Source organism: Tympanuchus pallidicinctus, unplaced genomic scaffold (assembly GCF_026119805.1).
Source record: "Tympanuchus pallidicinctus isolate F22 unplaced genomic scaffold, pur_lepc_1.0 scaffold56, whole genome shotgun sequence".
Classification (NCBI taxonomy): domain Eukaryota; kingdom Metazoa; phylum Chordata; class Aves; order Galliformes; family Phasianidae; genus Tympanuchus; species Tympanuchus pallidicinctus.
This window is the reverse complement of record NW_026294776.1, coordinates 877-18,833: the sequence shown is the minus strand read 5'-3', so window position 1 is coordinate 18,833 and position 17,957 is coordinate 877. Positions and strand designations below refer to the sequence as shown.

General features: G+C 50.0%; 1 long non-coding RNA gene across 3 annotated transcripts in view; it reads right to left on the bottom strand.

The window, feature by feature from the left end:
* The window catches only part of LOC128091946 (uncharacterized), a 32,114-nt gene extending 16,800 nt beyond the window's left edge, over positions 1 to 15,314 (bottom strand). Inside the window, exons 1-3 of one of the 3 annotated variants that reach the window (XR_008211548.1) lie at positions 15,137 to 15,313; positions 6,079 to 6,188; positions 5,647 to 5,767 (exon numbers count right to left, since the gene is read on the bottom strand). This is a non-coding gene — a long non-coding RNA (uncharacterized LOC128091946). Of the gene's footprint in view, positions 1 to 5,646; positions 5,768 to 6,078; positions 6,189 to 15,136 lie in introns of those variants that run through there. The other 2 variants (XR_008211549.1, XR_008211550.1) reach the window with 2 other exon arrangements.
* Between the last annotated feature and the right edge of the window lie 2,643 nt (positions 15,315 to 17,957).

The window sequence follows — 17,957 nt, the reverse complement described above, 5'->3', positions numbered from 1 at the left end:
GCAGGTGAACACGGGGCAGGGATGGTGGTCGGGCCCTGCTGCACATCCAGGGCTCGTGCAGGACACTGGGAGCCTGGCAGCGCAGTGGCACAGGCGGCCTCTGTCACCGCAGGGGCTCCCCAGCAGTGTGTGCCCACCCCAGGGGGCTGGGATGGGGCTGCTCCGTCACGCCACATGCCAAACGGAAGCCGAGCCCAAAGCCCAGCAGCCCTGCAGCCCCATTGTTGCCCCAGGTGCAGGCATGGGCTGCAGGGCCCAGTCCCACTCGGCACGCATTCTCCAGCTCCAGCTCCTCCAGCTCCTCTTGCAGGCGCTGTTTCTCCTGGAGCAGCACCTGGCAGACAAAAGTGTGAGTGCCCGTTGCCTGCTGCAGCCCTCCTCCAGGTCCCCAGCCTGGGGGCAAGCAGCCCCGATCCCCGCACCCCTCCACACTACCTCGATCTCCTCCCTCTTAGCCTGCAGCTGCTTTGCCAGCTGGGCGATGAGCTGCTTCTACTGCAAGACAACGGCTGGGCCACGTGGGATGGCTGTTCTGGGACCCACGGACCCCAGGGACCAGGACTGAGGTCCTCCTCACAGCCAGAGCTGTGAGGACGCCAAGCTCTGAGGACGCGCCCCTGCTTCACCCTATCTGCTCCAGCTCCTATTTCCTGGCAGCCACTCTTTTGCCCTGTGCTTGCTGGGATGCCTGCAGGAAAGGAGAAGAGGAGCAGCCATCAGGGCACCAGCACTCCCACGGAGCTCCGTCTGACAGCAGCTCCGTGCCGCCGTCCCCTCCCACCTCCTCCATCGGGGCAACCGGCGCCCGCAGGGCTGCAGCTGCAGACCCGCACGGGGTCTGAAAATCACCAAGCTTGATTGTACAAATCAGCACGTAACATAGCAACTCTTCTCTCCAGCAACCAGAAAAGAGAGATAGCAAAGGAATAATTGATTCACAGGTCTGGAAGACAAATACTGACACATTAAGAGCATGACACAAACCCACTCTAGTTCAGACATAGCTGAAAGCTGTTGTCAGCCAAAGCCTCAGCAGTTACTAAAACGTAAACAAAGCTATGCTTAAGGCGTTCATTTTTTAAGTTGAACGCAATGCCTGGCATTACAAAAAATCAAAATAATCCTAATTTCCTCTTGTTTGAATCAAAAAACGGGAGAAAATCACTCAGAAGCAGAACATTCACGACTTCTAAAATCACTCTGCCTTTTAGTCTTTGCATCCACCTGCCTTACCAAGAGAAGAACAAAAGCCTTTCTGCTAGGACCTCGGGGTCCTGATGGACGAGAGACTTAACATGAGCCAGCAGTGCGCTCTGGCAGCTCGAAAGGCAAATGGGATCCTGGGCTCCATCAGGAGAGGGGTGGTCAGCAGGGAGAGGGAGGTGATTGTCCCTCTCTACTCGGCTCTTGTGAGGCCCCATCTGGAGTACTGTGTCCAGGTGTGGAGCCCTCAGTACAAGAAAAACATAGAGATCTTGGAAAGGGTCCAGAGGGGGGCGGCTAAGATGATCAGGGGGCTGGAGCACCTCCCCTATGAGGACAGGCTGAGGGAGTTGGGCTTGTTCAGTCTGGAGAAGAGAAGGCTGCGGGGTGACCTCATGGCAGCCTATCAATACCTGAAGGGAACCTACAGCCAGGAGGGGAGTAAACTCTTCCAAAGGGCTGACAACAGCAGGACTAGGGGAAATGGATCCAAGTTGAAGGAGGGAAGATTGAGGTTGGATGTTAGGGGGAAGTTCTTCACAAGGAGAGTGGTTAGGCCCTGGAACGGGCTGCCCAGGGAGGTTGTGGATGCCCCGTCCTTGGACGTGTTCAAGGCCAGGTTGGACGCGGTCCTGGGCAACCTGATCTGAATGTGTGTGTTTGGTGGCCCTGCTAGGCAGGGGGGTTGGAACTACATGATCCTTGAGGTCCCTTCCAACCCGGGTGATTCTGTGCTAGCCAGCAACCGGCCAGCAAAAACTACTGAAATTATCCGTCAGCAATGAAGAAGCAACAATACAAGGAAAAGTACATCAGCTGAGTTATTCACGCTTCAGAAGACCAAAAGGTACCAAGATCTGAACTACCTGAGCTCCACGGTCAGCCTTGCTCAAGCTACACCATCGCCTACTGCAGCTGGGACTTACTCTGTGTTCCTAAGCCTACTGCTTCGGTAGATCGGAAAGTCTGGTTGCATCAGCTGTAAAATACCAACAGCTCAGGGCTCTGTCTTACATGCAGCCAAACTTCATCTTAGCAGAGACAATTCCAGCTAGTTTGGAAGCCACCCACTGTTGCCTGTGGATAGCAAAGATAAAATGGAATCCCACAGGCTCGTACTCTTAGCCTGTACTCCCACAGGTAGTGACAGAGCGCTCTAGAGTGGGATGTGACAATGACACGAGTCCCACAGCAGACAGAAACATTTAAAGGTAACAACACTGCTCTGAGGCAGTACCAGCAAGCGCACTGCGCTCTCCCCCCACGCCCCTGCTCTCACCAGTAACCTGCTGCTGCTCGGGGTCCTGCCGGCAGGAAGCTGCCCCAAGTGCTGCCCCACAGCCACCCCAAGCAGCCTCACCAGCACAGGGCTGCACTGAGCCCAGCAGCAGGCAGGGCACCCTGCACGGTGGAGGCCAGGCTGTGGCCGGCTCAGCTCCCACCCCGCTGTGCCTGCAGGCCCACTGACCCCACGCACAGCAGGTGCTGTGCCATCACAGCACAGGGGCAACAGAGGCATGTTGTCTGCGGGTTCTGTCCTATAAAGGCCACCACACAACCTGGCACTCTGAAGCTTACATGGATTAACACCTCGGGAGCCCCTCTCTTCAAGGAGCTCTTCTACAGGTCTGAGTCCCACAAAGGCTGTGGGGTGACGACAGTCGGCACTGCGGCAGATACCCTTCCTAAGCAAGATCCTGCTCCTAAGACACTCCAATTAGTGTGGCAGAACCCTACCTTATTTTCTGTTTAATCTCTGAATCAATCTCACGTGCATCCAAATAACAGACTCAGCACCTGCAACGAGTCTAGATTGAGCAAAGCCTTCGACAGAGGGAGCAAAGAGATCAAGACACCATGATGCAATGGGATGGAGTCCAAGCAGCTGGCCAAGCACACACCACGTGCATGCATTTCCAAGCTGAGCGTGCGCCCGGTGTTGGGACTGCGTCATTCCCTATCAAAACAATTCCTGAGTACCCTCATGAAGAAAGCTATATGCCAACATCACTGGATTTAAGATTTAAGATTTCTAGATGCTTGTTTTCTTAATACGCACTGTTCACTTCTCCAAAGCTCCATTTCCTTTAGCCTTTCCATCTGAAGGGCTTTGAAAAACTCTTTGCAATAGCAATTCCATGATTGCTGTAATATACTTGGGTAGGTATTTGGACTTCAATCCAAATCATTTACGTGCTTTAGTGCCTGTGGTGGCAATGGTGATGGGAGGACGGGTGGAACAGATGGTCTTGTAGGTCGTTTCCTACCTTACGATTCTATGACTTACCAATGCAAACAGTAATTAATTCCTTCCTTCTTCACAGATCTTAACAACTTGGCTTCCTCTTCCTCTCAACACTCTCTCCATCCACATGCCAGCAAGTCCTCTCTGATGCTTTCAACTGCTCTGCAAAATCAAAAATCACAGAAACTGTTCTCTGCTCTGGGAGAGTTCCAAAGCTTTTTGACCCGGCATAAAACTTGGGTCCCTCACATGATTTTTCCCAACTGTTAGAACTATCTTTTGTCATGCGCACATCACGTCTTTTCACATTTACCAACAGTTCTTGGAGATCCTCGAGAAAAGAAACAAAGGACATTCTTCCTTATTTCTCCTATCACTTGGCTACTACTTGGTGCTCCTCCACGACAGTGACACTACTAGCATATTCATTGTTGTTTCTGTTTTTAAGTAACAAAATATTTTTTTCCCATGAACTTCATTTGAAAACCAGAGACGGACAAACCTCAAGCTTTTGAGAGGTCTGAACTGGTCACGAAAAGCACTCCGAAGCTCAGAGGCTTATCAAAGCTAATCTGAGAATTTCCAAACGTCTCTGCTCTAGGCAGAGGCACAGAAACCCGTTGGCTCAGGACTGCCATCACTGACCGGGCTCGCCTCTCTCCCTGCTCCTCTCCCAACATCCAGGACTGGTTTTTACCATGTCCCTGCTGAAGAGCACACAAGGTACGCAAGCACACCGCTCTCCCTAGGAAAAACATGGCTCCTAGGCACCTGCACTGCAAACCTGTAAGCAGACGTTCAAGTCTCACAGCAATCAGAAAAACTTGAGACATACCCGAGGCCCCTGCTTAGCAATAATGTTTGCTGAATTTGGGCTCACACTATGATTCCAACGCCTCACCTTCCTGCCTTCCAACTGCCTTCACTGCGCTTCAAGCTAAGATCCAATGCCTTCATGCCCTTACGTAACAGCAGCTGCTTCATCAGCACAGAGCAAGGAACGTCTCCGTAATTACATCACACACCAGCCAGGCTGCTAAGGATCCATAACTCTTCTGGGACAGCCTCATCAAACCTTTCTGCATTAGCCTTGCTATCACCCGGAACTCGTCCCATTACTGCTTGGAGGGGTCAGAGCCTGAACTCGACTAGAAGGCCACCTGTCCTCAGGAAATCAGGCACACCTGATACAACCACACCCCTGAGGCTCCTCTGCTCAACTTCAGCGATTCCCAATGCTCGCTTAAAAAATAAAACCCACCGAGAGCATCAAACGCCAACACGTTTCGGTGGCACAGCCCAGCGCAGAGCTACGATCCCAAAGCCATTGTAAGGTTTGATTTCACAGTGCTGGGTGGGACGATTCAACTGCTTCAAGCTCAAACGCGATGCAAGGGAGTGATTAATCCGTACATCTCAGCGACCTCAAAACCTGACGCCTTGGAAAAAATGAACACAACAGACCATCTCAAAGAGCAGATAATCAATCTACAGAACTTAAGCCAGCAGGCAGTCCTGTGGCCAAATTCTGTGCTGGCAGCAGCAGAGTCTTTTCACGACCATTAGGAACATTCCTAGTTACAGAGCTACCACAACTTGGGCACTAAATACACAGACCCACCTGGCAGAACAGCAAATACAGAAGCAACTTACCCTCCCCTTATCCAACTCCGCTCTCACATTTAGAAGTGAAACTACAAGTTTAAATGCCGTGAAAACATCAGGGGATAAAAAAAAAAATCACCTGGTATTTTCCAGGCAAACCACCAAGATCATAGAATCACAGAATGCCCCAAGTTGTAAGGGATCCACAAGGATCACCAAGTCCAACCTGATGCTCCAGGAAGGACAACCCAAACGCAGATGGTCTTTCAGCTGCAGCAGCTCAGGACCAGGCCCACAGCCCTGGGGAGCCTGGCCACAACCACTGGTACCAGATGCAGCAAGCACAGGGAGCAGGCAGGTAGGCACAGCAAGCAGCTGTGACCAACCTGAGAGGGGGCCTGCTTACACAAATCAACCCGGGGCCTGCCTACACAAAGCTTTCACTCCAGTAAAGCTCCACCATTTGGACAGCCAGAACACAAACTGCCATTTCACTTCTCGTGGCTCTTCCCTGAACTCCCAGTTACTTCAGGGCCCTATCGCACTGCAACTGCTCATAATCGATAACCAAGATGATATCTATCAGACATAAGCAGCTCAGTTCTGCTTGGTGGCAATGACAGTCCATTCCCATTGCATCCCTTCATATGAGGAAAATCACGGCTGGCTTTCTGACAGCCTCCTGCACGATTCCCCCAGAAGCAGCCAGCACTTCTGAAAAGTGAAAGAAAGGAAGGTTCATGCAAACGGGCACACAAGGCTTGCAAGAGATGCAGTGCTCCACATCAGAGACAGGACCACCACAGTGCCGAAACACAGTTTATCACTAAAGGAAACATTGGAGAGCATATTCACAACTTCGGCATAATCTGCATAAGTAATGATTCAGCACGTATAGTTTTCTTATCATTCAGTTGGAGAAGGCAGATGCTCTCACACATCAATCAGCAAGCACTTGGATGAGCCAGCCCTCTGGTTTTCACAGAGACAGACAGGCATCGCTACTGCTGGCTCTGACACCTAACCAGGAGATGCTTCAGCTCTTTAACGTGGACTTCATTCCTTCCATCAGCAGCTGCTCCTGAACTGGCCTTCATTCACACAGCCACACCACCAACTTCCAGCACGAGCTGACCTGCAAAACAGAGCAGAGAACGCTGGATGACAGCCAATGCAGAGATAACATGCTTGAATATTCACGAAGAACAAAGCAACGACAATACAGAAGAGCAGCTGCAACAACACAGCAGCAAAGAAAAAAAAAGAAACGCCCCGGCCCCCCCCCCCCCCGCACCTCCGGCCGCGCGTCGCCCCGCCCCCCGGCCCCGCGCAACACAAAAAGCAAAGCAGAAAGAAAGCCATCACGCACGTTGCGGCACAAACACCAGCACAATATCTGCATATTACAACAAACTCCACAGCACAGAACCTTCCAGAAACAAGCCCTGCCCCCGGGCCAGTCAGCCCTTACAGGAGCTCCAGGAGGGGCAGCCAGGCTCCGCCCCTTCCAGCCAGGCTCCATTGCCTTCAGCTGCGCTCGCACGGCTCACCGGCTGCTTTCCTCAGCTGCTCCGTCAGTGGGTCAGGCTGCGATTCAACGCTTCTCATGCAGCAGAGCAAAGCAAAAAATAGCAAAGCAAAGCTATCGATGAAATCAAAACAACAAAGAAAGCTTGCAGGATTCTAGGAAATAACAAAAATCCACAGGAAGCGATGCAGAAGGCAGGGTTATGGCTGCGTGTCTGTCTGAAGGAAACAGCTGCACATCTTCACTGCTGCTCCATGCACCCATCGCAGACAGCTGCACACAACAGGGCTCCTGCAGCACTCGCAGCTCCTGTCAGCTTCACTTTTAAAGCCATCTGATCAACTTCCAACTCCGTATTGCAAGTGCTTTAAAGAAAGAAGCACTAAAGCTGGCAAACGCATGACGGCTCCAGATAACAAACACCAAGTCAAATGGCACTTCAGGCAATAGGCATCCTTAAATTCGACCACCTCTTTTGGTTTATCCAGAGAGGCTTCTAGTTCTTTCAGAGCTTCTTCTCATCCCTGGAGCTGGAAAAACCAAGGGAAAAATGTTGAAATGGCTCCAAAACTCGTTCAATTTTCACTTAATCTCAATCTTGCCCTGCAGGTGGGTTTTTGCTCTACACAACATCTGACTACTTGGAAGAGCCCTAATGGCCGTCTGTCTACATTCAGCTATTGGCAATAGGCGAACGGTTGGACTGGGTGATCTTTGAGGTCTTTTCCAACCTTGGTGATTCTATGATTCTAACTGTTCTGTTTTCAAAGCACAGTTGGAATACTATGCGGTAAATAAGGTATCGGGCTGTTCACAGAACAGAAAAATGTAAAAGATTGAAAAGTTGCTGACTAAGTAAGCGACTTACATGCCGTACCTAAGATGAAGACTTGACGAAAAATAGCAAGTGATCACATGATTCAAGGCCGTACAATAATGGATCCTCAATAGCACATGAATAACATTTCATTGGGAAATATTAAATGTAGCATTTGCAAATGTTTACGTGTCTGACTTTGCGCTTCAATACTACTATTTCTCTGCAAGAGTTCTGTTATCTAGTTAGTACATAAAACAGGAATACTATCAGTGGCTGACAATTATGCAGGAGTATTCTTGTCAAGTATGGCAATACACAAGGGTCTGAAGCCTTCTTTTTTTTCTTGGCTCCAGGCTTGCTTTTTGAGGTATTTTTGGGGATAAGACTCTAACTGACTTACCCAGGAGGTGACTGATGAGTGTCACCGTGTGGCAATCAACATAACTTTGTGGACATTTGAAAGCATTTCCTTTGGAACTCCTTGCCTTCAGAAGAGAGTTCTCAGGAGCTTTCACTAGCAGAAGATCTGGCCTGGGAGCAAATAACTCCAGCTTCGTGTGGGAGACTGGGGAATTATACCATCACGTACTGTGAAAAACAACAAGATGCAGGTGAGCACCTCCCCGCTCCCTCTTCTTTGCTGACAAGGTGTGGAAGATGGGAACAAAGGAGTTTCTGCTGAGATCCCAAAGCCAGAAGCTGCCGCTCCAAAGAGAGCTGACTCGATCACTTTGGACTTATGTATAGAAGTTGGTACTGCTGCCACTGCTGTCATCATCACCCAAACAACAACCCTTGACAACCCACCACTTCTGAAGATCAGCGTCTGAGCTATGAACCAAACCTAGTGGTGACTCTCTCTCTCCTGCTTTCTGCAAAGACTCCTTGCTCTTATTTCCTGTCTTTACCACCCACCTTCCCTTCCCCACCTCCTTCAACAACTAGGACTCGTAGTAATCTGGTTGGGCTAGCATTTCACCCATCGTCCCCTAATCTCGCCATCAGGCATATGTATATTAAAAGAACCTTCTCTCCCTCCCGTATTAGGGAGACAAGGGTACCATATTACAAAGAAATACCAGTGGAATGACGATAGAGGTAGAAAGATACAGAGATGTTAATTTAAACTTGTATTTCACTAAATAATACCTCTGGATTTATTTTTGGACTTCATTTCATTTTGAAAAATTTTCACCAATACTACCCCCAGTCTCTGAAAAAATTGGTCAATGTAACACGAAAGAAGTTAAGGCACTCCATCTCCAAAGCTGCTTCAACGTCTTCAATGTCTTCCCGGGCTCCTGTCAAACAGAGTAACAGAGTGTGCATTTATTACATCAAAGGATAGAAGCACTGGAGGAAGGTCTCGTTATCTGAGCTGGAAGTGCCTTGATAGGATCACAGTGCTAAATAAGCCCCTTTGACAACAAAACAGAGTCCAAAATGGACTCACAAATCACAAGTGTTTCAAATCCAAGAGTAGACATAGCTTTGTTTTAGATAGGTTGTTGTTAGCATTTTGTTTTGAGCCCTGCTGGTGGCAGTGGGGGTCCAGGCCATCAACCCCCTGCCGGGAGCCCGGCTGCTGGCGGCTGGGCACAGGGCAATTAGGGGACACTCACTGCATCCAGAAGGCGAGCCGTCGTCTCCTCACCTGCTCCTTCTTCTCCCGCAGGTGAACACGGGGCAGGGATGGTGGTCGGGCCCTGCTGCACATCCAGGGCTCGTGCAGGACACTGGGAGCCTGGCAGCGCAGTGGCACAGGCGGCCTCTGTCACCGCAGGGGCTCCCCAGCAGTGTGTGCCCACCCCAGGGGGCTGGGATGGGGCTGCTCCGTCACGCCACATGCCAAACGGAAGCCGAGCCCAGCAGCCCAGCAGCCCCATTGTTGCCCCAGGTGCAGGCATGGGCTGCAGGGCCCAGTCCCACTCGGCACGCATTCTCCAGCTCCAGCTCCTCCAGCTCCTCTTGCAGGCGCTGTTTCTCCTGGAGCAGCACCTGGCAGACAAAAGTGTGAGTGCCCGTTGCCTGCTGCAGCCCTCCTCCAGCTCCCCAGCCTGGGGGCAAGCAGCCCCGATCCCCGCACCCCTCCACACTACCTCGATCTCCTCCCTCTTAGCCTGCAGCTGCTTTGCCAGCTGGGCGATGAGCTGCTTCTACTGCAAGACAACGGCTGGGCCACGTGGGATGGCTTTTCTGGGACCCACGGACCCCAGGGACCAGGACTGAGGTCCTCCTCACAGCCAGAGCTGTGAGGACGCCAAGCTCTGAGGACGCGCCCCTGCTTCACCCTATCTGCTCCAGCTCCTATTTCCTGGCAGCCACTCTTTTGCCCTGTGCTTGCTGGGATGCCTGCAGGAAAGGAGAAGAGGAGCAGCCATCAGGGCACCAGCACTCCCACGGAGCTCCGTCTGACAGCAGCTCCGTGCCGCCGTCCCCTCCCACCTCCTCCATCGGGGCAACCGGCGCCCGCAGGGCTGCAGCTGCTGACCCGCACGGGGTCTGAAAATCACCAAGCTTGATTGTACAAATCAGCACGTAACATAGCAACTCTTCTCTCCAGCAACCAGAAAAGAGAGATAGCAAAGGAATAATTGATTCACAGGTCTGGAAGAGAAATACTGACACATTAAGAGCATGAGACAAACCCACTCTAGTTCAGACATAGCTGAAAGCTGTTGTCAGCCAAAGCCTCAGCAGTTACCAAAACGTAAACAAAGCTACGCTTAAGGCGTTCATTTTTTAAGTTGAACGCAATGCCTGGCATTACAAAAAATCAAAATAATCCTAAGTTCCTCTGGTTTGAATCAAAAAACGGGAGAAAATCACTCAGAAGCAGAACATTCACGACTTCTAAAATCACTCTGCCTTTTAGTCTTTGCATCCACCTGCCTTACCAAGAGAAGAACAAAAGCCTGTCTGCTAGGACCTCGGGGTTCTGATGGACGAGAGACTTAACATGAGCCAGCAGTGCGCTCTGGCAGCTCGAAAGGCAAATGGGATCCTGGGCTCCATCAGGAGAGGGGTGGTCAGCAGGGACAGGGAGGTGATTGTCCCTCTCTACTCGGCTCTTGTGAGGCCCCATCTGGAGTACTGTGTCCAGGTGTGGAGCCCTCAGTACAAGAAAGACAGAGAGATCTTGGAAAGGGTCCAGAGGAGGGCGACTAAGATGATCAGGGGGCTGGAGCACCTCCCCTATGAGGACAGGCTGAGGGAGTTGGGCTCGTTCAGCCTGGAGAAGAGAAGGCTGCGGGGTGACCTCATGGCAGCCTATCAATACCTGAAGGGAACCTACACCCAGGAGGGGAGTAAACTCTTCCAAAGGGCTGACAACAGCAGGACTAGGGGAAATGGATCCAAGTTGAAGGAGGGAAGATTGAGGTTGGATGTTAGGGGGAAGTTCTTCACAAGGAGAGTGGTTAGGCCCTGGAACGGGCTGCCCAGGGAGGTTGTGGATGCCCCGTCCTTGGACGTGTTCAAGGCCAGGTTGGACGGGGTCCTGGGCAACCTGATCTGAATGTGTGTGTTTGGTGGCCCTGCGAGGCAGGGGGGTTGGAACTACATGATCCTTGAGGTCCCTTCCAACCCGGGTGATTCTGTGATTCTGTGCTAGCCAGCAACCGGCCAGCAAAAACTACTGAAATTATCCGTCAGCAATGAAGAAGCAACAATACAAGGAAAAGTACATCAGCTGAGTTATTCACGCTTCAGAAGACCAAAAGGTACCAAGATCTGAACTACCTGAGCTCCACGGTCAGCCTTGCTCAAGCTACACCATCGCCTACTGCAGCTGGGACTTACTCTGTGTTCCTAAGCCTACTGCTTCGGTAGATCGGAAAGTCTGGTTGCATCAGCTGTAAAATACCAACAGCTCAGGGCTCTGTCTTACATGCAGCCAAACTTCATCTTAGCAGAGACAATTCCAACTAGTTTGGAAGCCACCCACTGTTGCCTGTGGATAGCAAAGATAAAATGGAATCCCACAGGCTCGTACTCTTAGCCTGTACTCCCACAGGTAGTGACAGAGCGCTCTAGAGTGGGATGTGACAATGACACGAGTCCCACAGCAGACAGAAACATTTAAAGGCAACAACACTGCTCTGAGGCAGTACCAGCAAGCGCACTGCGCTCTCCCCCCACGCCCCTGCTCTCACCAGTAACCTGCTGCTGCTCGGGGTCCTGCCGGCAGGAAGCTGCCCCAAGTGCTGCCCCACAGCCACCCCAAGCAGCCTCACCAGCACAGGGCTGCACTGAGCCCAGCAGCAGGCAGGGCACCCTGCACGGTGGAGGCCAGGCTGTGGCCGGCTCAGCTCCCACCCCGCTGTGCCTGCAGGCCCACTGACCCCACGCACAGCAGGTGCTGTGCCATCACAGCACAGGGGCAACAGAGGCATGTTCTCTGCGGGTTCTGTCCTATAAAGGCCACCACACAACCTGGCACTCTGAAGCTTACATGGATTAACACCTCGGGAGCCCCTCTCTTCAAGGAGCTCATTCTACAGGTCTGAGTCCCACAAAGGCTGTGGGGCGACGACAGTCGGCACTGCGGCAGATACCCTTCCTAAGCAAGATCCTGCTCCTAAGACACTCCAATTAGTGTGGCAGAACCCTACCTTATTTTCTGTTTAATCTCTGAATCAATCTCACGTGCATCCAAATAACAGACTCAGCACCTGCAACGAGTCTAGATTGAGCAAAGCCTTCGACAGAGGGAGCAAAGAGATCAAGACACCATGATGCAATGGGATGGAGTCCAAGCAGCTGGCCAAGCACACACCACGTGCATGCATTTCCAAGCTGAGCGTGCGCCTGGTGTTGGGACTGCGTCATTCCCTATCAAAACAATTCCTGAGTACCCTCATGAAGAAAGCTATATGCCAACATCACTGGATTTAAGATTTAAGATTTCTAGATGCTTGTTTTCTTAATACGCACTGTTCACTTCTCCAAAGCTCCATTTCCTTTAGCCTTTCCATCTGAAGGGCTTTGAAAAACTCTTTGCAATAGCAATTCCACGATTGCTGTAATATACTTGGGTAGGTAATTGGACTTCAATCCAAATCATTTACGTGCTTTAGTGCCTGTGGTGGCAATGGTGATGGGAGGACGGGTGGAACAGATGGTCTTGTAGGTCGTTTCCTACCTTAGGATTCTATGACTTACCAATGCAAACAGTAATTAATTCCTTCCTTCTTCACAGATCTTAACAACTTGGCTTCCTCTTCCTCTCAACACTCTCTCCATCCACATGCCAGCAAGTCCTCTCTGATGCTTTCAACTGCTCTGCAAAATCAAAAATCACAGAAACTGTTCTCTGCTCTGGGAGAGTTCCAAAGCTTTTTGACCCGGCATAAAACTTGGGTCCCTCACATGATTTTTCCCAACTGTTAGAACTATCTTTTGTCATGCGCACATCACGTCTTTTCACATTTACCAACAGTTCTTGGAGATCCTCGAGAAAAGAAACAAAGGACATTCTTCCTTATTTCTCCTATCACTTGGCTACTACTTGGTGCTCCTCCACGACAGTGACACTACTAGCATATTCATTGTTGTTTCTGTTTTTAAGTAACAAAATATTTTTTTCCCATGAACTTCATTTGACAAACCTCAAGCTTTTGAGAGGTCTGAACTGGTCACGAAAAGCACTCCGAAGCTCAGAGGCTTATCAAAGCTAATCTGAGAATTTCCAAACGTCTCTGCTCTAGGCAGAGGCACAGAAACCCGTTGGCTCAGGACTGCCATCACTGACCGGGCTCGCCTCTCTCCCTGCTCCTCTCCCAACATCCAGGACTGGTTTTTACCATGTCCCTGCTGAAGAGCACACAAGGTACGCAAGCACACCGCTCTCCCTAGGAAAAACATGGCTCCTAGGCACCTGCACTGCAAACCTGTAAGCAGACGTTCAAGTCTCACAGGAATCAGAAAAACTTGAGACATACCCGAGGCCCCTGCTTAGCAATAATGTTTGCTGAATTTGGGCTCACACTATGATTCCAACGCCTCACCTTCCTGCCTTCCAACTGCCTTCACTGCGCTTCAAGCTAAGATCCAATACCTTCATGCCCTTACGTAACAGCAGCTGCTTCATCAGCACAGAGCAAGGAACGTCTCCGTAATTACATCACACACCAGCCAGGCTGCTAAGGATCCATAACTCTTCTGGGACAGCCTCATCAAACCTTTCTGCATTAGCCTTGCTATCACCCGGAACTCGTCCCATTACTGCTTGGAGGGGTCAGAGCCTGAACTCGACTAGAAGGCCACCTGTCCTCAGGAAATCAGGCACACCTGATACAACCACACCCCTGAGGCTCCTCTGCTCAACTTCAGCGATTCCCAATGCTCGCTTAAAAAATAAAACCCACCGAGAGCATCAAACGCCAACACGTTTCGGTGGCACAGCCCAGCGCAGAGCTACGATCCCAAAGCCATTGTAAGGTTTGATTTCACAGTGCTGGGTGGGACGATTCAACTGCTTCAAGCTCAAACGCGATGCAAGGGATTGATTAATCCGTACATCTCAGCGACCTCAAAACCTGACGCCTTGGAAAAAACGAACACAACAGACCATCTCAAAGAGCAGATAATCAATCTACAGAACTTAAGCCAGCAGGCAGTCCTGTGGCCAAATTCTGTGCTGGCAGCAGAGTCTTTTCACAACCATTAGGAACATTCCTAGTTACAGAGCTACCACAACTTGGGCACTAAATACACAGACCCACCTGGCAGAACAGCAAATACAGAAGCAACTTACCCTCCCCTTATCCAACTCCGCTCTCACATTTACAAGTGAAACTACAAGTTTAAATGCCGTGAAAACATCAGGGGATAAAAAAAAAAATCACCTGGTATTTTCCAGGCAAACCACCAAGATCATAGAATCACAGAATGCCCCAAGTTGTAAGGGATCCACAAGGATCACCAAGTCCAACCTGATGCTCCAGGAAGGACAACCCAAACGCAGATGGTCTTTCAGCTGCAGCAGCTCAGGACCAGGCCCACAGCCCTGGGGAGCCTGGCCACAACCACTGGTACCAGATGCAGCAAGCACAGGGAGCAGGCAGGTAGGCACAGCAAGCAGCTGTGACCAACCTGAGAGGGGGCCTGCTTACACAAATCAACCCGGGGCCTGCCTACACAAAGCTTTCACTCCAGTAAAGCTCCACCATTTGGACAGCCAGAACACAAACTGCCATTTCACTTCTCGTGGCTCTTCCCTGAACTCCCAGTTACTTCAGGGCCCTATCGCACTGCAACTGCTCATAATCGATAACCAAGATGATATCTATCACGACATAAGCAGCTCAGTTCTGCTTGGTGGCAATGACAGTCCATTCCCATTGCATCCCTTCATATGAGGAAAATCACGGCTGGCTTTCTGACAGCCTCCTGCACGATTCCCCCAGAAGCAGCCAGCACTTCTGAAAAGTGAAAGAAAGGAAGGTTCATGCAAACGGGCACACAAGGCTTGCAAGAGATGCAGTGCTCCACATCAGAGACAGGACCACCACAGTGCCGAAACACAGTTTATCACTAAAGGAAACATTGGAGAGCATATTCACAACTTCGGCATAATCTGCCTAAGAAATGATTCAGCACGTATAGTTTTCTTATCATTCAGTTGGAGAAGGCAGGTGCTCTCACACATCAATCAGCAACCACTTGGACGAGCCAGCCCTCTGGTTTTCACAGAGACAGACAGGCATCGCTACTGCTGGCTCTGACACCTAACCAGGAGATGCTTCAGCTCTTTAACGTGGACTTCATTCCTTCCATCAGCAGCTGCTCCTGAACTGGCCTTCATTCACACAGCCACACCACCAACTTCCAGCACGAGCTGACCTGCAAAACAGAGCAGAGAACGCTGGATGACAGCCAATGCAGAGATAACATGCTTGAATATTCACGAAGAACAAAGCAACGACAATACAGAAGAGCAGCTGCAACAACACAGCAGCAAAGAAAAAAAAGGAAACGCCCCGGCCCCCCCCCCCCCGCACCTCCGGCCGCGCGTCGCCCCGCCCCCCGGCCCCGCGCAACACAAAAAGCAAAGCAGAAAGAAAGCCATCACGCACGTTGCGGCACAAACACCAGCACAATATCTGCATATTACAACAAACTCCACAGCACAGAACCTTCCAGAAACAAGCCCTGCCCCCGGGCCAGTCAGCCCTTACAGGAGCTCCAGGAGGGGCAGCCAGGCTCCGCCCCTTCCAGCCAGGCTCCATTGCCTTCAGCTGCGCTCGCACGGCTCACCGGCTGCTTTCCTCAGCTGCTCCGTCAGTGGGTCAGGCTGCGATTCAACGCTTCTCATGCAGCAGAGCAAAGCAAAAAATAGCAAAGCAAAGCTATCGATGAAATCGAAACAACAAAGAAAGCTTGCAGGATTCTAGGAAATAACAAAAATCCACAGGAAGCGATGCAGAAGGCAGGGTTATGGCTGCGTGTCTGCCTGAAGGAAACAGCTGCACATCTTCACTGCTGCTCCATGCACCCATCGCAGACAGCTGCACACAACAGGGCTCCTGCAGCACTCACAGCTCCTGTCAGCTTCACTTTTAAAGCCATCTGATCAGCTTCCAACTCCGTATTGCAAGTGCTTTAAAGAAAGAAGCACTAAAGCTGGCAAACGCATGACGGCTCCAGATAACAAACACCAAGTCAAATGGCACTTCAGGCAATAGGCATCCTTAAATTCGACCACCTCTTTTGGTTTATCCAGAGAGGCTTCTAGTTCTTTCAGAGCTTCTTCTCATCCCTGGAGCTGGAAAAACCAAGGGAAAAATGTTGAAATGGCTCCAAAACTCGTTCAATTTTCACTTAATCTCAATCTTGCCCTGCAGGTGGGTTTTTGCTCTACACAACATCTGACTACTTGGAAGAGCCCTAATGGCCGTCTGTCTACATTCAGCTATTGGCAATAGGCGAACGGTTGGACTGGGTGATCTTTGAGGTCTTTTCCAACCTTGGTGATTCCATGATTCTAACTGTTCTGTTTTCAAAGCACAGTTGGAATACTATGCGGTAAATAAGGTATCGGGCTGTTCACAGAACAGAAAAATGTAAAAGATTGAAAAGTTGCTGACTAAGTAAGCGACTTACATGCCGTACCTAAGATGAAGACTTGACGAAAAATAGCAAGTGATCACATGATTCAAGGCCGTACAATAATGGATCCTCAATAGCACATGAATAACATTTCATTGGGAAATATTAAATGTAGCATTTGCAAATGTTTACGTGTCTGACTTTGCGCTTCAATACTACTATTTCTCTGCAAGAGTTCTGTTATCTAGTTAGTACATAAAACAGGAATACTATCAGTGACTGACAATTATGCAGGAGTATTCTTGTCAAGTATGGCAATACACAAGGGTCTGAAGCCTTCTTTTTTTTCTTGGCTCCAGGCTTGCTTTTTGAGGTATTTTTGGGGATAAGACTCTAACTGACTTACCCAGGAGGTGACTGATGAGTGTCACCGTGTGGCAGTCAACATAACTTTGTGGACATTGGAAAGCATTTCCTTTGGAACTCCTTGCCTTCAGAAGAGAGTTCTCAGGAGCTTTCACTAGCAGAAGATCTGGCCTGGGAGCAAATAACTCCAGCTTCGTGTGGGAGACTGGGGAATTATACCATCACGTACTGTGAAAAACAGGATGCAGGTGAGCACCTCCCCGCTCCCTCTTCTTTGCTGACAACGTGTGGAAGATGGGAACAAAGGAGTTTCTGCTGAGATCCCAAAGCCAGAAGCTGCCGCTCCAAAGAGAGCTGACTCGATCACTTTGGACTTATGTATAGAAGTTGGTACTGCTGCCACTGCTGTCATCATCACCCAAACAACAACCCTTGACAACCCACCACTTCTGAAGATCAGCGTCTGAGCTATGAACCAAACCTAGTGGTGACTATCTCTCTCCTGCTTTCTGCAAAGACTCCTTGCTCTTATTTCCTGTCTTTACCACCCACCTTCCCTTCCCCACCTCCTTCAACAACTAGGACTTGTAGTAATCTGGTTGGGCTAGCATTTCACCCATCGTCCCCTAATCTCGCCATCAGGCATATGTATATTAAAAGAACCTTCTCTCCCTCCCGTATTAGGGAGACAAGGGTACCATATTACAAAGAAATACCAGTGGAATGACGATAGAGGTAGAAAGATACAGAGATGTTAATTTAAACTTGTATTTCACTAAATAATACCTCTGGATTTATTTTTGGACTTCATTTCATTTTGAAAAATTTTCACCAATACTACCCCCAGTCTCTGAAAAAATTGGTCAATGTAACACGAAAGAAGTTAAGGCACTCCATCTCCAAAGCTGCTTCAACGTCTTCAATGTCTTCCCGGGCTCCTGTCAAACAGAGTAACAGAGTGTGCATTTATTACATCAAAGGATAGGAGCACTGGAGGAAGGTCTCGTTATCTGAGCTGGAAGTGCCTTGATAGGATCACAGTGCTAAATAAGCCCCTTTGACAACAAAACAAAGTCCAAAATGGACTCACAAATCACAAGTGTTTAAAATCCAAGAGTAGAAATAGCTTTGTTTTAGAT